The following is a 20,926-nucleotide window of genomic DNA, read 5'->3' on the forward strand; positions in this document are numbered from 1 at the left end:
CACAGCTAGTAAATGTGTGAGGGCAGAGTTGAACTGAGGTCTTCCTGACTCCAGGCCCACTGCTCTATCCACTAAGGGATCTAGTTGCTGAGGTTAATACTGCTGATATTATTGTCCCCTTTCACAGATGATGAAACTGAGGCTGGGAGAGGTTAAGTGATTGGCAGGTCACAGGCAGGATTTAAACACAGGTCTCTCCTGATTCCGAGTCTAGTGTTCTTTCTACTTTACCCTGCTTCCTCTCATTAGAAGTAAACAAAACCACTGCCAAGTGGTTAGATTTTCCATATGGGCTATGACGTATCACAGTTCCATTTTGTGCATGTTGTATAAGGCATGCCCAGGGTCACACAGCAAATAGCAGAGTCCAGGTCCTCCAAAACCCCATCCTGTGTCATTAGACCACTCTGACTTGTTTATGTCCAACTTGTTTCCCTTACATTGTAATTTCTTTGAAATTACATCTGCCATCAGCTCTCTCTGAATACCCCCAATCCCAAACACAATGTCTTGCATGTGATTGTGGTTTGTCCTTTATTCTCGAAGAGCATCATGACATCAGGGAGATGATGAAATGATTCACAATTGAATTTGATTTGAGCGAAGGAGGGCTGCTTGCATGTGAATGGCTATTTAATTATATCAAATTAAGTTGAGTTGAATAGATGGAATTGGAAAAACCCGATTGAACTTCTAAGACCCAGCTCAAGTCCGAATTCCTTACTGAAGGTTTCCCTGGCCGCTCAGTTCCATGGTCCTCCCTCCCCAGAGTTTCTGAACTCCTACAACTTTTCAGTCGTCACCACCCAGTTGGGCACTTCATTCTAATTCTGTTCTTGATTTTACCTGTGTGTGAGTCTTTTTTCCCCAACTTGACTGTAACATTTTTGAGATCAAGACCCCAACCTTTCACATTTTCCATTCCTCTCACCACAGGCTTCTACACACAACAACTACCTAATATTGATTTGTTGGTCCGGTTGCTTGTCGATTGGTCGATAATCCTGAAGTATGGAAATTATCCAAATCAAGATATACGTGAAATTCGTAGTACACAACGGCATCTCTGAAGGTAAAAATATACATGAGCTCTTTCCCATTTTTTCCTCTGGGAAGTTTTAGTATTCCTTCAGAATAAGCTGATTTATGTTTTCTCCCATCCCCCATTGAGACCTTCCTCCAATGCCTCTTCACAGCATCTCAAAGGCTAAGCCAGAAGAGTGAAAGCTCTGAAGAATATTGTACTGGACGATACTGGAGAACTGGTCCAGTGATAAACTAGATACTTGTCTTCCAAGGCCCAGCCTTGCTCGCTCTGGAGGTGCTCATCATCAGAAGGTTGGCCACAAGGTGATGAATTTTTTTTTGGCCGCATCAATTCATCAGCTAAAGGATTAAGGGATTGGTAGCAGGGGCCTCCACAGAAGGGGGAATCACATATCTTTTGAAGTGTTGGCATTTGCAGTTTCATATAGAAAATGTTTTTTTTCTCTCTCAATCAGTTCTGACATTTGGGTATTGAGTCAATGTTTCATTTCAGCCTTGACATCCTGCAGAAGATGGAAAACATCAAAAAAACCAATACTGTGGCCATTAAGTCTAATCGTATGTTTCTTGGAAGCAAATTTTTAATTAATGACTAACAGAATAGAAACAAATAGAACGAAGATTTGTCTTCATTCTCTTAAGAAAATGAAAAGAGCATCTGGCCCCTAATCTCTGGTCTGGGAAAGGAAGAACAGTGTGCCAGAGTAGGTAAACAAAGCATTTTCTGGGTATTTTATGCTACTTTTGGTGGGCGATTATATTACTACTGTTTCTAATCAATTTTATTATAAGATAATAGAATAATAAGTTAGAGCTGGAAGAAACCTTAAGGATTATTTAGTTTAACTTTGTCATCATCTGGGTAAAGAAATTGAGGCTCAGAGTAGGATGTGAATATAGCCAAGATTACATAGCTAAGAAATGGCAACACCAGGTTTTAAACCCTGGAATTTTTTTTTGCAGGGGGGGAGGCTGGGCAATTGGGGTTAAGTGACTTGCCCAAGGTCACACAGCTAGTAAGTATGTCAGGTGTCTGAGGCCGCATTTGAACTCAGGTCCTCCTGACTTCAGGGCCAGTGCTCTACTCGCTGCACCACCTAGCTGCCCCAAACCATGGAATTTTTGACCTATGTAATGCTTCAGTAAGTCTGGTGATGGGGCAAAGAAAGACACTATGGCATAATGGAAAGAGTGAAGGACCATGAGTCACAAGGAGTCCCACTGGTATCAACCACTATATGCCGTGTGATATCAGGCAAGTCACTCCCCTCCTCTGGGCCTCAATTTCTTTATCTATAAAACTGGGATAATAATCCCTTTTCTTAGAGCATTGTCATGAGGATCAAATGAAATTATATGGAAGGATCTTCAAAATAGAAAATATTATATGGGCACAAAGGTTTAAGCCGTACAACCTTGGGCAAATCGTGTCTCCTAGAACCCAGGTTTTTCTCATCCATAAAATGGATCAGACTAGATGATTAGGAACGCTATCCTTCTACCTGGAAAATGCTATGATTCTAGGAACTATGCTGTGAATCTATGATCCTAAATATACTGCAAACAAAAGGCAAAAGTGTTGAATAAAGGAGCTGTCATCAGGAAGAGTTTCTCAGGGAAGGCTTCCTGGAAAAGATGAGTTTTAAGCAGTATGAATCACCTATAGGGAAATTACATTATTATGGCTATTATTATTACTAAAAATAATAAATGACATTTGTATAACGCTGTTAGGCTTATAAGTTTTTTACATACATTAAATCGTTTTGTTCTCATAGCTATTTTTATCCCCATTTTACAGATAGAGAAACATACTCAAAAATGTTGTGTCTTTTCCAAAGTCACATAGCCATGTTAGGGACAGGATTTGAACCCAGGTCTCTGTTGACATCCAGTAACTCAACAGGGATCAAAACCTTGTTAGGATTTTGGAGTGGTGGCCCCTCTCGAGTCAGATCTATTCCTGCGTTGGCCCCACATTGGTTTCTCTCTAAAAAGGATTCTTCTTCCATTTCATATGATACCTGGAAACTCTAGAATTCCCTCCAGACTCAGGTTGGTCCCTGACCAACCCGATGCAAAAGGAGTCACCAAGCCAGGATGACAATAATTCTGAAGACAGCTCCAATCAAAGAGAGAAAGACCAGAACACCGCAGTCCATAATTCACACCCTCCTAAATTAATTACAGATGTCAGAGGTATTGATAATACAGCATGCCTCGCAGAAGCCGCCTGTAGTATATACAGGCTATGAATTTGTTAAAGTATTGAACCTGTTAGAGAGAAGATGAAAAAACCAGGATGCGATGTACCTCAGCTCTGGCTACAGGGCATGTCAGCTGAGAGAGCAAAGACAATCAGGCTTCCCTCGTTGGGCTTCTAGATTAATAACAGGGAGGTCTGCAGAGGGACAGTTCTCCAATTGCCTGGCCAGCTGTAAAATCGAGTGAAATACGATAGTTTGTAATCTGTGTACTTGTCATGTAAATTAGGATCCTTAAAGGGCTTTTACATGTGTCTTTGGCTTTCATGCTGAACACCAAAAGCAACAAGGCAGAAAGAGACATTCATCATTTTGAGGAATGGATATTCCAGGCAACAGACAGAGATGCTGTTGAATTCATCAAGGGTAAAGTCTGGGGTTTCCTCCTCTCACACCACCACCATTCCCACCCCTCCCCCAAGCTTGGAAGAGCTATGTAACTCTCACCAATTAGGAGGAAGCACCTCCTTAGCAGGAAACCAACAGCAGCACCATTTTCTTCCCAGCAATATGCTACTCAGAACAGCAAGGGAGCTTTCACAGGCAGCCAGAAGGGCTAAGGAAGCTGCATCCCTTAATCAGGACAAGCTGCAGTCTCTACTACTGGGGCAGGAGGACTCAGGGCAAGCTTAGGAGGCTCTCAGTGTTTTAAACTTTCCTTCTCTCTTCTGAAAACAGAACAAGAAGAAATAGGCTATAAGAAGAATTGGGTGGCTGGTAAATGAGGAATACCAAAGAAGAAGTTAGACTTATGTAAGAGCTTCCTTATGAATGTGGGGGACAATGGGTATGGAACACTGCATACCCTGTCAGGCTCAACTGATCACAGCATCATAGATTCAGTGTTTGAAGGAACTTTAGAAGCCATCTGCTCCAATGTCCTCTTTTTGTAGATGAGAAAACTAAGGCACATACAGGTTAAATGACTTGCTCAGGGTGACACAGCTAATAAATGTCTGAAGATTTGGATTCAGGTTTTCTTGATCCCAGGGCAGCTAGGTAGTACAGTGGATAGAGCACTAGGTCTGGAGTCAGGAAGACTCATCTTCCTGAGTTCAAATCTGGCCTCAGACTAGCTGGGTGCCCTTGGGCGAGTCACTTAACGCTGCTTGCCTCAGCTTCTTCATCTATAAAATGAGCTGGAGAAGGAAATGGCAAACCACTCCAGTATCTTTGTGAAGAAAATTTCAAGGGGGGTCACTAAGAGTTGGACATGACTGAAACAACAACTATTGATTCCCAAGTCCAGTATTCTATCCACTAGACCACATTTCCTTTTAGGAGAAAAAAAAGAGTAGGTTAGGAAAAGTAGTTTTTATTCCTCTCTATTTTTTAATTATTTGCTACAAAGGCTGGCTTTCTTAGAGAGGGAGGGAGGGAGGAGGAATATTTTGGGAAATGAGGGTGATATAAAAACAAAAAAAAAATACGAAGGAACAAAAATTAAACTTTAAAAAATAAATTCCCTGACAAACTGGCATTGTGTTGTATAACCAAAGATTCATTCATTCAACCAACTGACCAACAATTATTAAATATGTGCTACTTGCACTGCCTTGTTCCAGGTACTAGGTACAGGGTTTCTATCCAGCTTTTTCCCTGACCTTCTGTTGTTTATAGTCTAGACAACCAAGGAAGGGAGGGCAGTTGCTCTCTTCAGAAGCCATACAAACAAGGCAGGCAGCTAACTGGAAATCTTTTAGAGTGTCCCCCTTGGGAGTAGGGAATTGGACAAAATAGAATCCTAGAACCTTGTGACTTCATAGCTGGAAAAGGCTTTTAGAGCATAGAATTCCAGAGCTAGACAGAATCATAAAGATCATCTAGTCCAGGGGTAGGGAACCTACAGCCTCAAGGCCATAAGTGGCCCTCTAGGTACTCAAGTGCTGCCCTTTCAGTCAAAAGGCCTTGAGGCCACAGGTTCCCCACCCCTGATTCTAGTCCAGTTCCTTCATTTTGCAGCTTGGAAAACCTAGACCAGGGGAATAACTTCACCAAAGTCACACAGTGAATTAATAGCAATGCCAAGAAAAAACCCAAGTCTCCTACCTCCCCGTCCAGAACTTTCTCCACTCTACATTAACCTCTCCATGTTGACTCATACTTCTGTGGGTTTATGGAGTCATTTGATTTATGTCCAGCTGGAGTTCTGTGAGAGTCCAGGTGAAATACTTGTATGGGAAAACTGGAGCCATTTTTTTCCTGTTAATGAACATTTTTCCTCAAAATTGGCAAATGGCCTTTCCTGACTCCAGTGCCAAGGATATCCTAACGCTTCTTGTCTGTACTGTGCAATTAGCACCTTATTATACACTCTGATTCTCTAATTGTCCGTACAGCACAGTTTAACAGTTTATTATACACTGTCTTCTTCCTTAATTGTTTCATGCCTGAGTGTCCTCCACTATCTTGTCTCCTCAGCCAGGGTTGAGGCTCTCTAAGGCAGAGACCCTGTCTCCTGCTTCTCTGATTCCTCATAGCTCCCACCTGTGAGACAGAGATAGGGGAAAGATGACATGTGAGCCAGGTCTAGGATGGGAGTGCAGCCTGGGAAATTCATTCTGCTATCTACCTCATGGCCATTTCAGGATCTGATGGAAATTTGTGCTGAGGCCAGGTAGCCAGCCAGTCACTTACTTCCAAGGCACATTATTTCTAAGCATTCTTCCCTCAAAAGTCTTCATCATAAAGAAGGTGTGGGTTGGGGATTTTGTTGTTGTTGTTAATTTCTAATTCAATTATGAAATGCAAATTTGTGTTAGAGTGGAGTGACACTCACATGTGATCCTAGCAGTGAATAAATGTAATTGTCTTCTTTAATCAGCTTCTCATGAGAAGCAAGTCTCTAACTCTGGGATTGCAAAGCACCAAAAGAGAGATCCCAGCCTGGGGTGTCGGCATCATTGCTTTGCAACCTCAAACTATAAAACAAAGAACTAGAGGAAGTAACAATCTCTTTTGGAGGAGTATCTAAGTGCCCTATGGTTGAGGCCCCCTAGTCTAAATGCTTCCTGAATAAGAATTCTCTCAACAACATCTCTGACAAATGACTGTCCAGCCTCAGCTTGAGAATCTCCATTAGCAGGGAGAGCTCCTTGCCTCCTGGAGCAGCTGAGTATGCCTTTGGACCACTTGAATTTTTATGTAATTTTTCCTTATGTTATACTCCTATGCTATGTTGCCGCTAAGATGAAACCTTCTGTGTTGGACAGAAATCTTCAGTTTTGTTGTAATGCACTTATTAAAGAGAAACTATCTTAACTTTCCTTTCCCCTGGCAGAGAGTTCTCATTAGAGGCAACAAGTGCATGGGACGCAGAGATGGGCTGTGATGCCCTGAGCATAAGTTGGAGAAGGATTGAAATAAGCATGAAGATGGGCAGGGAGTAGTTTTGTTCTTTGCTTATTTGAGTATTCACTGCTGTTTCCTCATATTTTGTTGCTTTTTAGACCTATTAATGTTATTATTGCTTTACTTTTCTTTGAGGTTATGTATATTTGCTGGTTTCCTAGACATATGCATTACAGCTGTAATATATGCATGTAGTATGTCCTGCGTGCAATTTAGACATGTAGTAATTGAATCAGCTCGTCAAGTGATTGTTTTACACCAAACAATATCTATTACATCTGTTGCAGATGTATATTTGCAGTGAAAAGGATTTGAGATACTATTATATTAAGTTTTATGTTATTTTGATAATTGATTGCAGATGGCAAGTAGTGTTTTCCAAGGGACTACAAAATTCCTGACTCTGGGGAAGAATGTCGCAATCCCTCTACCAAGGTATGTAAAATACCTGAGATGAAGCCTGCTAGACAGGATGAAAACCTTCAGTTTGTTTTAACCCACTGACAAAGAAGGAATATGCCTTAAAGAGACTGCTACCTTTTCTTGGACTTGGAGAAGTCACCAAAAAAGGTAAGATGGACTGAGCTGGGCTGCCCTGTACATGAGCTGGAGAGGGACTGGAATGAGCCCAGAGGCAGACAGCATGTCCTGTGTTTGGGCAGCCACTGCCTGGCCACTTTGCTGCTTCTGTTTAACGGAGCCAGGAGAACAGTTTGAGACTAAGGTGAGAGGCATGTCTGGGTGGGCCAGTTGATGACAAACTTTCTGTTTGGGAAAATTAATGGATGGTCGTTGATTCCTTCTCCTCCTTGCTTGGGAGATCATACGCTAAGTCCAAAGCTTACCTGTTCTTAAAAGTTTGTTTATATTTCTATTCCATTAATATTGAAATACAGAAGAAAATAAAAAAAACACCACCGATTTCTGATTTGTATGTGTTTTATTACAGTGAATGGGATGTGAACAAGAGAGGAAATGATTGAGAGAGACGGACAGGGAGAGGAGATAGAGAAAATGGATTCCATGTTGAAGTTGCCAGGATTTTTCCTGGCTGGGGTTTCTGGAGCAAGGTGAAAAGGAATTTTACTGAATCCTTGCACAAAGCTGGAGAGAGACTGGAATGGGCACAGAGACAGACAGGTGTCCTATGTTTGATAAATAATAAATAAATAATTTCATAAATTCCCAAAGCAAGTAAAAACATGAACCTGGTATTCCCCTGGGCAAAAGGAGCTCAGTAATGACTTCTGTCTCATAGGAGATTAGGCAAGCTGCTACAAGAAGTTTCATGGCCTTCCTCTATGGTCTCTCAGTGAGGTAGAGCTAAGGGCAGTAAATAGAGACAAAGTCGTACCCGGCAGGAGGAGAGGGGAAGTGACTAGAAAAGAACGTCAATGCTCACATTCCAGTGATAGATGCCCCTGGAAGAGAGAGTAAAAGTCTTCACTTTTTATTTCCTACATTAACCCAACAGAATCTTTTCACATTATACAAATAACCTCCCACAAAGACATAGATACCCTTACATTTACCTCCATAGCTTATAGTACTGGTCTCTAGAGATAAGCAGAAAAAAAGTCTAGCCCTCTTTTCTGCATAAAATGCCTTGAAATATTGGGAAAAATGACCATTTGCCTTTTCTCCAGGTTGATATCCTCAGTTCTTTCACATGAGCTTCATATGTCCTGGTCTCACTATTCTGATCAGTGCCTCTGGACCTGTTCTAGTTTGTCAGTGTCCTTCCTAAAATGTAGGTCTTCAAAATGATCAACTCCAGATGTGGTTTGAAATTTGTACCATGAAATTCTGCATTGGCATCTCCAACTAGATTCAAAGAGTTTTCCTGGCTCTATTCCACTCACCTGGGAAAGGCCTTTCTGACTGGCTTTAAAGAAAGGATAAAGCCACCTTTGCCCTTTGGAATTCACTCTGTGGGAAAGTTAATGCAATATGCTATCCAGACAAACTTCCTCTACCTGAAAATCCCAGACAAGCTGATCTGTAATTGACCTTACGTGAGAGAATCCTTAACCCTGAGGGATCTTAAGGCTAGCTAGCATTGACTTTAAGAAAAGCTGTAAGTCTGGGACCCATGAGTTTATACAAGTCCAAAACTTCATATAGTCACCTTGGAGAGTAGACAGAGTAGGCTGTCACCTACAAGAGACTGTTCAATAGATCATATTGAATATTTAGAGAACATCAGAATTTAGAAACATTGGAACTGTTTACCCATCTAATGATAACCCACATTTACATAGACCTTTTTTCTGAACAGTCCTTTGAGCTAGATAATACAAGCATTACTATCCCCATTTCATTTGTTGACCAACTCAAGATCACAGAAGTCAAGCTATTTAATCTCTACTAAGTGTCAGAGTCAGGATTCAAATCCAGGTAAGGGTATGCTTATAAGGTTTAACAACTAGCTCTGTAGGGGAAAAAATCATCATGACATACTTCTTAAATTTAATCTGCATTATTAAAATATTCTCCATCACTTTCTTAAGTCTAGACAATAAACAAATTGATAAAGCAAGCCCTGGTTGTTGGGTTTTTTTTTTGCATTTGCTAATTTCCAAAGTGGAAATGCTCACACTGAAAACTTAGACATTGGCTCCCACAAGCCAGTTAGAACTGGTTCTAGTACACCCCTGAACCCAGACTGCCTGACTTCATTTTATTCCATGGCCAGTCAATCAACAATCAATAAACATTTACCAAGCTATTCACTATTCCATTCTCCACTGCAACTCTGCCCAACCTTTTGATCCTTCTTCAAAACTTCTATGGCAGTTCTCTGAAATCTGGGTTCCAATATCCTAATTTAACTAAAACCGCTCTCTCGAAAGTTATTCAGAATCTCTCAATTGCCAAAATCCAATGATCTTTCCTCAGTCTTCTCCCTTTTTGACCTCTTGGTAACCTTAGAGTCTCTCTCCTCTCCAAGTTTTCATGACATCATTCTTTCCTGGTTCTTCTCCTACCTATCTGACCACTCATGAGTCTTCTTTGCTAAAACTTCATCCAGGCTACACTGAGAGTTCCTGAGGCTGTGTCCTGGGCTTTTCTCTCTGTATTGCCCCACTTGATAATCTCATCAGCTCCCAGAGATGCAAGGCCACAGAGGGAGAGATTGGAAGCAGCTCATGCCAGACAGTATGTGCCACCAGCGCCTCAACAACCATCTTGCTTCAGACCCTGGGGGAGACAGCCCAGGACCCTAAACCCAAGAATCTTAGGAGCAGCAGTGTCCCCTAAGCAACCAAACTTGCTTCTAGGCCAGCTTCTGTCACTATCATTGAAGGGAGAACCATTGTGAAGAAAGGGCTCACCTTCTTCATTGCTACCAGCAACTATGGCTGACCAACTGCCACCAACAGGCTGATTAATGCAATAGCCCTGGGAGTCATAGCACACCCAGACCACTAGTGCTACCACCAGCCCAGTGCTCACAGGCAGCATCTGGGAAGGGATCAATCATCTTTACCAACTGCTATTCACAAGGCAGGCAAGCCATCCTACCTGGAGCTGCAAGGCACCATGAGGGAGAGACAGCTTGGACCAAACCATCCAAACCACCACCAACATCTGGACTACCATCAGACCCTGATGGACACATCCAGGGATCCTAAACTTAAGAGCTTTGGAATATAAATTTTTCAGCCCAATGCCTGCTGCCATCGTGGTGGGAAACAACCCCTGTGAAGATTCACACAGGCAACCACATTTTTTGCAGACCCAGAAAAGAGAGTTCTTGCTGCCAAAGCCATCGGCATTGTCAAATGATTCAACATCATAGACTGTTATGATTTTATCAGTGGAAATGACATTAAAGTCATGCCTAGATATCATGATAGGTTGGTGTTTCTGCCTCAAGTCTCTCCCCACTCTAGTCCATCCTCTACTCATCGATCAATTTAACCTTCCTAAGGACAGATCTGATCATGTCACACCCTGCCCAGTCTTAATAAATTCCAACATTTCCTCTAGGGCCAAGTATGTTTGGCTTTTAAAGCCCTTTACAATCTGGCCCCTTCCTACCTTTCCATCTTACACCTCACTTCCTCCCCTCTCCCAACACACACACACATACTCAGCAATCCAGTGACACCAGCCTTCATTGAACAAGACGATCTATCTCCTAACGGAGCATGTTCATTGGCTGTCCCCCATGCATGGAACTCTCCCTCATCATCTTGACCTCCTGGATTCCCTGGCTTCCTCCAACTATTAGCCAAAGTCCTATCTTCTGTAAGAAGCCCCTCTCAGTTCTCTTCAACCTTAGTGCCTTCCCTCCAAGGATTTTCCTAATTTGTCCTTGTTTGTACCTATTTGTGTGCATGTTGCTTCCTCCATTGGATTCTGAGCTCCTTGAGAGCAGGATTTTTTTGCCTTTCTTTATATCCCCAGAACTTAGCATAGTGTCTGTCACATAGTAAGTATTTAATAAATGCTTTTGAAAGGACTAACTGAATCACACCAGCTTCTTCCACTCAGCTACTAAGGGGATCCTCTTAAAGTACATGCCTAACCATGTCTCCCCACCTACTCAATAAACTCCAGTGGCTCCCCATTACCTCCAGGATCAGATAGTAAAATCCTCTGTTTGGTTTTTAAAGACCTTCAGGCTCTGCCTCCTTCCTATCTATCCAGCCTTCTTATACTTTACTCCTTTCCCCACATTATGTGAACCAGTGATACTAGCTTATTTGGTGTTACTCATGCAAGGCATTTCACTTACTAACTCCATGCCTTCTCCCTGGTTAGCCCCCATGCTGGAATGCTCTCTCCTCACCTTCACTTCCTAACTTCCTTCAAAACTCAGCTCAAATCCAGCCTTCCACAAGAAGCTTTTCTCAGTTCCCTCCCCCTGCCCCATGTCAGTCCCTTACTTCTATTTTGCATGTATGCTTTTTGTTGTTGATGTTAATGATGGCTAGGTGTCCAGCACTGTGCTAAGCACAGGGGGTACAAAGAAAGGCAAAAAATAGTCTCTGCCCTCAAAAACCTCACAGTCTAATGAGGGCCATCTTCACCATTACATTCAATGACACAAAGTCAACCCTGACCATCAGCTGCAACCTTTTCCTTGGCTGGGGTCTTCAGTTTCCCTTAACGATCATTTACTCATCTCTAGGCCCTCCAGGTGTGCTCAGCCTGGCCTGGGAACCAGGGAAGATCTGTAGGGAAAAAAATGACCCTTGGGGATCGATCCTAGGATTTTGCTGTTGTGGCCTAACTCTCTCATTCAGTGGGTTTTACTCTCTTGTTAGGATCTTGGTCTCTTCCCCACCAGAAATCCCCGTTAATTTATGGCTCCCACCCACTCACAATGTTTGTCCACACAAGCACAGGAGGTGCCTTTGTCATGCAGTGGGCATTGCTTTGGGGGAATGTGGCATTTTGTATATTAATTAGAAGGGATTTGATTACTAGCACATCGACAAGTAGATGAATATTATACCAGTATTAGCTTTTATGTGAAATTACATATGCACTAGTTGAATGCACTAATGTCAGAGCAAATAAATATATGAGGATAAAAACAAAAATAACAACCCTCCCTCACTACTGCTGTTTTGAGCTGGTGGGTTAGATGCCTGAACTCCCCAGCCTTTTAATCTTACTGATTCATTTCCTTGCCTTCACTGTGGTGTATTAATATTGGGTCAAAAAGTATTTCATCTGTTATTCTGAAGGTCTTATTTCATTTTTATTCAAGAATGTGTAATCCCCAAGAAAAATAATTATGTATGAGATCAGCAGTGTAGCTAGGTACTGAATTCATAGAATCCTCTAATGTGAGAACTAGAAGGAATCTTTGAACGCAGAATATCAGAGCTGGGGGGACCACAGAACACAGAATTATCAGGCCTGGAAGGGGCCTTAGAACACAGAATTTCAGAGCTTGAAGGAACCTTAGGATACAGAACATCAGAGCCGAAAGGGATCTTAGAACCCAGAATGTTAGACCTGGAAGGGGCCTTAGAACACAGAATGTCAGAGCTTGAAGGGGCCTTAGGACAGAATGTCAGAGTTGGAAGAGGCCTTAGGACAGAATGTCAGAGCTGGAAGAGGCCCTAGGATACAGAACATTAGAGCTAAAAGGAATCTTAGAACCCAGAATGTTAGACCTTGAAGGGGCCTTAGTGCACAGAATGTCAGAGCTGGAAGGGGCCTTAGGACAGAATGTCAGAGCTGGAAGAGGCCTGAGGACAGAATGTCAGAGCTGGAAGGGACTTTGGAAAATTTTATGTTGGAGCTAGAAAGAACGTAGAATGCCAGAATTGGAAAGGATCTGAGATTCTTAACCACGGATCATGGACCCATCTATCAGTCTGGTGAAGTCTATGGACCCCTTCTCTCAAAATAATGTTTTTAAATGCATAAAATAAAATACACAGAATTACAAAGGAAGTCACTTTTGGCTTCTTTTATTATCAAAACATTTGAAGAATTCATGAACCCCAGGTTAAGAATCTCTGAGAACACCGAGGAGGCAAAGTGACCTACTCTGGATCACACAAGTTAACAGCAGAACTCAGACTGAACACAAGACATCCTATCCAAATCCAGTATATATCTGCTACACCATGCTCTTCAGTAATTCATTTACATCTCCAACATGCTTTAGGAGGTAAATGTTCCTGGCCTAATCACTGAATATTTGGTAGACTATTGGAAGAACGTAAGCTCCCCAATGTAAGGCAACTAGGTGGTGCAGTGGATAGAGCACTGGGCTTAGAATCAGGAAGATGCAATTTTGTGAGTTCAAATCTAGCTTCAAACACTTACTAGCTGTGTGACCCTGGGCAAGTCACTTAACCCTGTTTGCCTCAGTTTTCTCCTCTGTAAAATGAACTGGAGAAGGAAATGGCAAACCACTCCAAGTATATTTGCCAAGAAAACCCCAAATGGGGTCATGAAGTGTCAGACACAACTGAAAAAATGACTGAATAGGCTCCCTGAGGACAGGTAAGGAGCGTGATAGAGTAGAAAGAGGATTGAACTAAGAACCAGGGAATCCTGGATCAAGTTTCAGCTCTGTCGTTGACTAGCTACATTACTCCAGACACCACCACCCTCCACTGGCCCCAGTTTCATCATCTGTAGGATGGGGAGAAGTTGCTAGATATCTCCAAAATTTCTTCTGACTCTGGCATCTTATGTTCTGTAGTCAGTGCCAGCTCTTATAGTTCAAATGGATAAATCTAAAGACCAAATTGCATATGATACTGTAAAGGGCTATACAAATTTGAGTTAATTCCAAAGGAATGTGTGTATTGGGGTGATATGTATAGTCAATAAACATAAATGTTCAGAATAATGGGTGTGTTTAGTCAGCCAGTCCAATGGTTAGGTGCTTACTGTGTGCCAGGCACTGTGCTGGGGATGGAAAGAAAAAAATAGCCCCTGCCTTCAAGGAGCTCACAGAATAATGAGAATACAACATGTAGCTACCTAGGTTTATACTAAGTCCAAGGAAGGTAATCTCAGAAGAGAAGGTAATAGCATCTGGGGCAGGGGTGTGAAAGGCATACTACAGATAAGGTGAGATTAAGGAGAGCATTCCCAGCAGTGGGGTTAGTACAAAGACCTGGAGGTAGGAGATGAAGTGCCATCTGCAAGAATACCAGGTGGGCCAGTGTGGTTGGATTGTTGAGTGCCTGAAGAAGAGTAAAGTGTAAGAAGCCTGGAAACATAGGAGGGGGACAGGCTATGAAAAGCTTTAAATTCCAGACAGAAGACTTTATGTTTGATCCTGGAGGTAATAGGGAGCCATTGGAGTTTATTGAGTGGGGAGGCAGGGGTAACATTGGAAGATTTAGAATTTAAGAAAATCACTTTATCAATTGAGGGGAGTCAGTGGAGTGGAGAGAAGGGTGAGGCAAGGAGAACAGGTAGAAGATTGTTGCAATAGCTGAGAGCAGAGATGATGAGGCCTCAAAATAGGGTAGTGGTTAAATGGGTGGAGAGAAGGGGACACATAGGAGAGATTTTGTGAAGGTAGAAATGACAACACCTGGCATCACATGGGATATTTGGGGTGGATTTGAGGGAGGAATCAAGGATGATACTGAGGCGATCTGATAGGCCTGGGTGATCTGTCAAAATTGCATCTTCTTCTGGTCCCCCTGACCACCTTCTAGGTATGTTATAATAAAATAAGTAGCCCATGTAGAGGGGCAATAGGAGGGAGTAAAATTGCAAAGAGGAACCTAGAAGTCACGTACTAACCATCCCAAAGACCAAAGGACATAATTTACAAATAGTATCATATATTAACTGCAAATCTCATCCTGGTAATAAGTGCTGAATCGGGAGAAGCCATTTAGGCTTGGCTGTGAGGACCTTTTGGTCCTATGATACAGAAATTTCAGAGAAGTTCCAGAAGACTGGCAGAATGCCAAATGGTGCTGATAACTTGCAGATGATGTGGGCATGTTAGCTTTAAAGTTTTACCAACAATAGAAAAGAGTTAGTCTGTTCCCCCCAAAACTCTCTAAAATGAGACCTCAAAGTCCCTCTCCCCGCCCCCAAACAGCTCCCAACTGTAATCCATGGTTACGTGAGTGATATTCTCTGCCTTTCCCCGACCTCATCCTCTTCCTCACTTGCCTATTGTCCTTCATCACCCCATCCCTTGACCCCATGGCATCTGTCACCCATCTAGCTGCTTGTCTCTTACTTTCTATGCTGTTTGCCCCCACATCCTGTGTGCCTTACTAAAGTGTGATTATAGCCCCATTTCCCACCGCCATCATGGCTTTTCGCAGTGATTATCAAAAGAACTGGGTGTGCCTGCCCCCATTTTGTAATTCCGTAAATTACCAATTCAGGTAAGGATTCCTAGAGGAGGTGAATCTTTTGGGACTTTGATTCTGAGGTGCTCCCAGAATTTGAAGCGAAAGAAAACCTAGGGATCTGAGAAAGACACCACCAAGTATGAATACACTTGAAATTTAGGGCAGGCCTTGTCTAACTGAGGGGGTAGAGGAGCAGTGAGCATTGGGTGAAGCTGGGCCAGTGACTCAGGAGGTATCCAGATTAAGGATCCTTTCACCTTTGAGAATCATGTTGAAACTCTTACATGTGATGAATAGCTGAATATACCTTTCTTCTAAAAATAGGTAGAATGGAATAGTGTAAAGAACCATAGCCCATAAATCAGGGGGCCTATTCTGACAAAAATTCACTGTGTTTGATATCGGCCAAAGCATTTAGCTTCCATGGGCCTTGGTTTCTTCACCAATGAAAGAGAAAAGATTATTCAAAGAAAGAGTAGAATACAATCTAATGTAGGGAGGGATTGGACAGGATTGGAAAGTGTTGCAACAATCTGGAGGCTAAGCAACTGGGAGCCAGAGTATTAGTTTCAGAGGTTATCTTTGTTTTGATTCCCAAGCAATAAGAGAGCATTTTTCAGGTATGGAGACTTAGTAGTTTGTGGGTATCTTTAAGTGCAGTTGCCTAAAAGGGTCATAGAATGAACCTCAATTTAGGGATCTTAGAGAAAATTAAATTAAGAAAGTACATAGAGGCAGGAATGCAGCTGGCAAGAAGAAATGCAATCTGGGTCCTGGCACTGATGCCCACAGAGCAATTCTAGTTTTAGGGCCAAGGCTTATAGAACTCTGACAGATGGAAGATATCTGAATAGTTCTATCTTGAGCCCCCACTAGTGTGTTCACGGGAAAAGAGAACACTGAGAGTAAGGTTACACCAATGGATCCAGCGTCTCAGCTATGAGCATGAGAGCACCAAATGTGTCAGTGGGTCCTTGATGCCTTATCTCACACTACTTCATACAACAGTCTATGCTCTGACCAAATTGAAGACCTCCTGTGCTTTCTTGTCTTCATGCTTTTGCTCACTGAACCCTTTGCTCCCTACCCCTTTTGCCTACTAAATTTCTTGCCATCCCTTAAGGCTCAGTTCCCCCATGAAACTTTCCTTTGTTACCTCCTCCCCATCCTACTTGGTAATCTTCCCCTCAGATTTCTCAAATCACTAGTGCCCCTAATCTTGTGTATTCTAATTACCCTGGTACTTCTCTTAACAACAATGCTAGAGAGTAAGCCCCTTGAGGGCTACAACCAAGTCTTACCTAAACTTGGTATCTCACCTAGTACTTATCAAAGAGCAGGTGCTTAATACTTTTTTTTTAAATGATAGAGAATTCTAGGAGTACTGATTATACACCATCCGTTTCTCAGTTAATTAAAGTCACTTGGCCTGGTGATTCTGCAAAGAACATATTTTTCTGGGGCCATTCCATTTAATACATCTGATTCCTTTTCCGAGGCATTTTTCCTCCACATTCAAGCATTCAGCTGGGGAGGAAGGAGGGACATAGCTGAAGACTGTGCTCCATCACAACAGCTGGACAGGCTGGACAGTTCCCACTGGGGTCATATTTCAGCCTTTCCCCTCTTCCGACAACTATAGTCTTTGGTTTAGGAGATCACAACTGACATTTCTAATCAATGCGACTAAGCGGGACCAATGCCAGCAGAATGAGATTTCACAGATCTCTCACCCTATTTCATCTGGAGTCCTTGAGTCCTTTGATTAGAAAAAGAGTTTGTAAATTCCTAGGGCACATCAGTGTAGCCACAATACCTTATGTAGAGACACCATTTAAAAGCCTATACCCTTGGAACCAGAAGAGTCTTAAAGACTCTCTGCTCTGTCCTCTTCCTTTTACATATATGGTAACTAAGGCCCGGGGAGGGGCAGGTGACTTCCGTGAGGTCACACAGCTGACAGATGGCAGGGCTAGGCCAAGAATTCACATTTCTCAGCTTCAAGTCCGATATTCTTTGTGCAATGAGAATGGTACACAATCAACATAGTCAGCAAAAGGGCTCAGAAAAGGAAAAGGTGGCTTCTTCCTGGGGAAATTAAGGGAGGCCTCAGGGACAAGGTGGCATTTTTTCAGACAGAAGGTTGGGAATTAAGTGGAGCTGGGGGACTGGGGGACTGAGTTAATGTGGTGATTTTGAAGACCCTTTTCTCTCTTCAGCACCAATGGCCCGTTCATTCATTGAGCGATATATAGCCTTTCCAAGGGAAAAGGGTAATTTCTCATCAAACTGAACTTGTACATTAGGGGAAAACAGTTTAGTGTCATCTGGGAAAACACAGCGGAGGGCTAGAATTACAACTCCTCCAAGCTGCAAGTCATGCATAGAAGCCAGGCAAAGAGATTTGCTCTGTCTGATTGAGTAGAATACTTCTTCGGGAAGTAAATAAGGTTCACTGTAAGGAAGCTGTAGAGTTGACAATTTCTTACATGCAATCATATACCGCAGACTGCCTCCCGCCATCAATTGTCATTCTAGCAGGCTGCTTCTGCCAGGATGGAGGGAGGTTAGCTCTGCAAGGGAGGATTTCAGAGGCTTCCATTTGCAGAAAGGCTGAAAAATGTTTTAAAGTCCTGTTTGGAAGCAGCAAATAGCAAAGGATATTTGATTTCTACCAGGAATGGCCAATAGTAAATAAACTTGTTTGGGTGGTGTTGTCTCTGATAAACAGAATCAGCTGCGGCCAGTGGACATTTCAATGTGTTTCTTTGCTTTCCTGGGGAACATAAAGATCACTAGGGGCTCCCCAGGCGGAGCATGAGTGGTGCAGAGTCAGGAAGCAAAAATGAAATGGGACCTATCAACATTTTGGAGACACAAGTATTGTCTGCAGGAGAGAAAATGAACCATTTTAGTGAAGGTTACTAACAGGGTGGGGGAAAAGGTAAAATCGCCACTTGAAGAAGGATCCCCAGGTGACACAGGATTCAGGGAAGAATTGGTCAGACAACCATGCCTCTTCCAGGGGAGTCTTGTAGGGCTGAGAGGAACAAAGGGCTAGGGAACTGGGCCTAAGTAAGTGCCTCCCAGCTACTGCAGCATGTGTGTGCTGGCAGTGACCCCCACACAGCACTGCCATGGATGCACACACACACACACACACACACACACACGTCTCTCTGCAGCATATATAGCTCTTCTTACATACACATGTGTGTTTCTGTCTGCTGCTCATAAATCTCTACTCATATACAATCTCTTCACATACCTCTCCTACACATATTCACGAATACCTATCTGAAACATATGGATCCCCTCCTCTCTCCCTCCTTCTTTCCCCCCTCCCTTCTCTCCTCTCCTCTCTTTTCCATCTCCTCTTCTCTCCTCTCCTCTCTTTTCCATCTCCTCTCCTCCCTCTCCTCTCCTCTCTCTCTCTCTCCCCTTCTCCCTCCCCCTCCACACACACACAGATATGTACAAAATCTCCCACCTGACCTTCCCTCTTTTTTCACACTTAACATATACAATCCCCCTATGCTCTCTCTCGACACACATATACACGCACAATCTCTCCTCATATTTGTACCCCTTCTCACAAATATACGTATGCAACTTCTGCTTCCCATCTCCCCCCTTCCTCAACACAAAATCCTCCCCTACACACACACACATTCACTCTATATACAGTCCTCAACCCCTTGCCCTGTGAAATGGATTCCTGGAGGCCTCCTGCTAGGTAAGGAAATAGAAAACATTGGACATGAGAAAGAGGGGGGTTTGCGGTTCACAAGCAGCAGGTTCCCTGAGTACAGCGATTATATTTTGGTTTCTTTCAAGTCTCTCCCACAATGTTTGGTACACTGGATATTAAAGACTAATCACAGGCTGGAACTGTGTTTTTAATTTTTTTTTAGTCCAAATTATACTCTTGCCATGTGACTTCAACTCTGGCCCTGTCCCAATCCATGTACTGGTCTATCCACATTCCTTCCCCAAACTGAATGCTCTCATACATACACATGTGTGTGTGCATGTGTGTGTGTGCGTGTGTGTGCTTGCACATGCTTTGGGAAAATCACTTCCCTTTGATGGCCTTCAGTTTCAAATCTGTGAAGCATGTAGTCTAGAGGATACCAAAGATCTCCTCTAGCTCTGACAGTCTATGCTGATGAGAGTTCTTACGTATATGTGGCTTTAAACTAAAGGCAGACGTCAACTTCTCGTGTAGAATACTGGGTAGCCAGACACACTTGTACTCCAATAAAAGATCTTGTTGTTCAGTCGTGTCCAACCTTTCGTGACCCCATTAGGGATTTACTTGGCAAAGATACTGGAGTGATTAGCCATTTCCTTCTCCAGCCCATTTTACAGATGAGAAAACTGGGGCAAACAGATTTAAGTGTCTTGCCCAGGGTCACATAGCCAGTAAGTATCTGAGGCCAGATTTGAACTCAGGAAGATAAGTCTTCCTGACTATAGGCCAGGCAGTCTATTCACGGCACCACCTAGCTGCCCAATAAAAGATACAAATAAATAAAAGAGCTTTGTGGAGTCTGCTACTCAAAAAGTAACTTAGCTCCCAAGATCCTCTCCACCTGCATTATGTATATCTGCTGTCAATAACATAACCCTTGACTTCTGCATTGTACTCTTCTTATCTCCTTATACTTGCTGAAGCCCAGTGAATAATTAGTACAGTTAGCATTGTCATCATTTAACTGTGAAAGAAACTGTCCTTCTTCTTGAAGAGGACCATGACATCAGGGAGGTGATGCCATGACATGCAAATGAATTGGATTTAAGTGAGGAAGCACTGTGCAGAATCACCAGGCTCACTTTCTCCTCCAGAGCCATCTGAGTCCAGTGGCCTGATATGGATCAGAACAACTGGAGATGGCCCAGGATGCAGTGGGAGACTTTGGCCTTTTCATGCTAAGGTCTTTAACAGGTCTCAATTTGACTGAGGCAGTGTCCATTCAGTGACTAAGGCTTGATACAAATGAGGCCAGGAATGGCCTCTTTAAAAAAAATAGATCTGGAAGGGAAAGAACCTCAGGGTTTCTGGCCAAACAGAAACAATTGTTATTTACATTCATTCTGAGCCAGTCCAGGCCCAAACTGTGACCAAGTAGGGGTTGGTTGGGGACCAGAGTGATTTGAGGTTAAGGGTGGTCTTTAAGAGAAAAAAGCACAACAACAAAAAAAAAAACTTTCAGAGATTACATTCCCTTTGGGCAGAACACCCACAGGTAAAGGTGAAGAGAAGAGAAGAGAGAGAGAGAGAGAGAGAGAGAGAGAGAGAGAGAGAGAGAGAGAAGGAGGGAGGGAGGGAGGAAGGGAGGGAAGGAAGGAGGGAAGGAGGAAGGAAAGAAAGAAAGAAGGAAGGAAGGAAGAAACAAAGAAACAAAGGAAGGGAGGAAGGAGAAAGAAAAGAGCTGTGAAAGAGACAGATAC

Source organism: Trichosurus vulpecula, chromosome 3 (genome assembly GCF_011100635.1).
Source record: "Trichosurus vulpecula isolate mTriVul1 chromosome 3, mTriVul1.pri, whole genome shotgun sequence".
NCBI lineage: Eukaryota > Metazoa > Chordata > Mammalia > Diprotodontia > Phalangeridae > Trichosurus > Trichosurus vulpecula.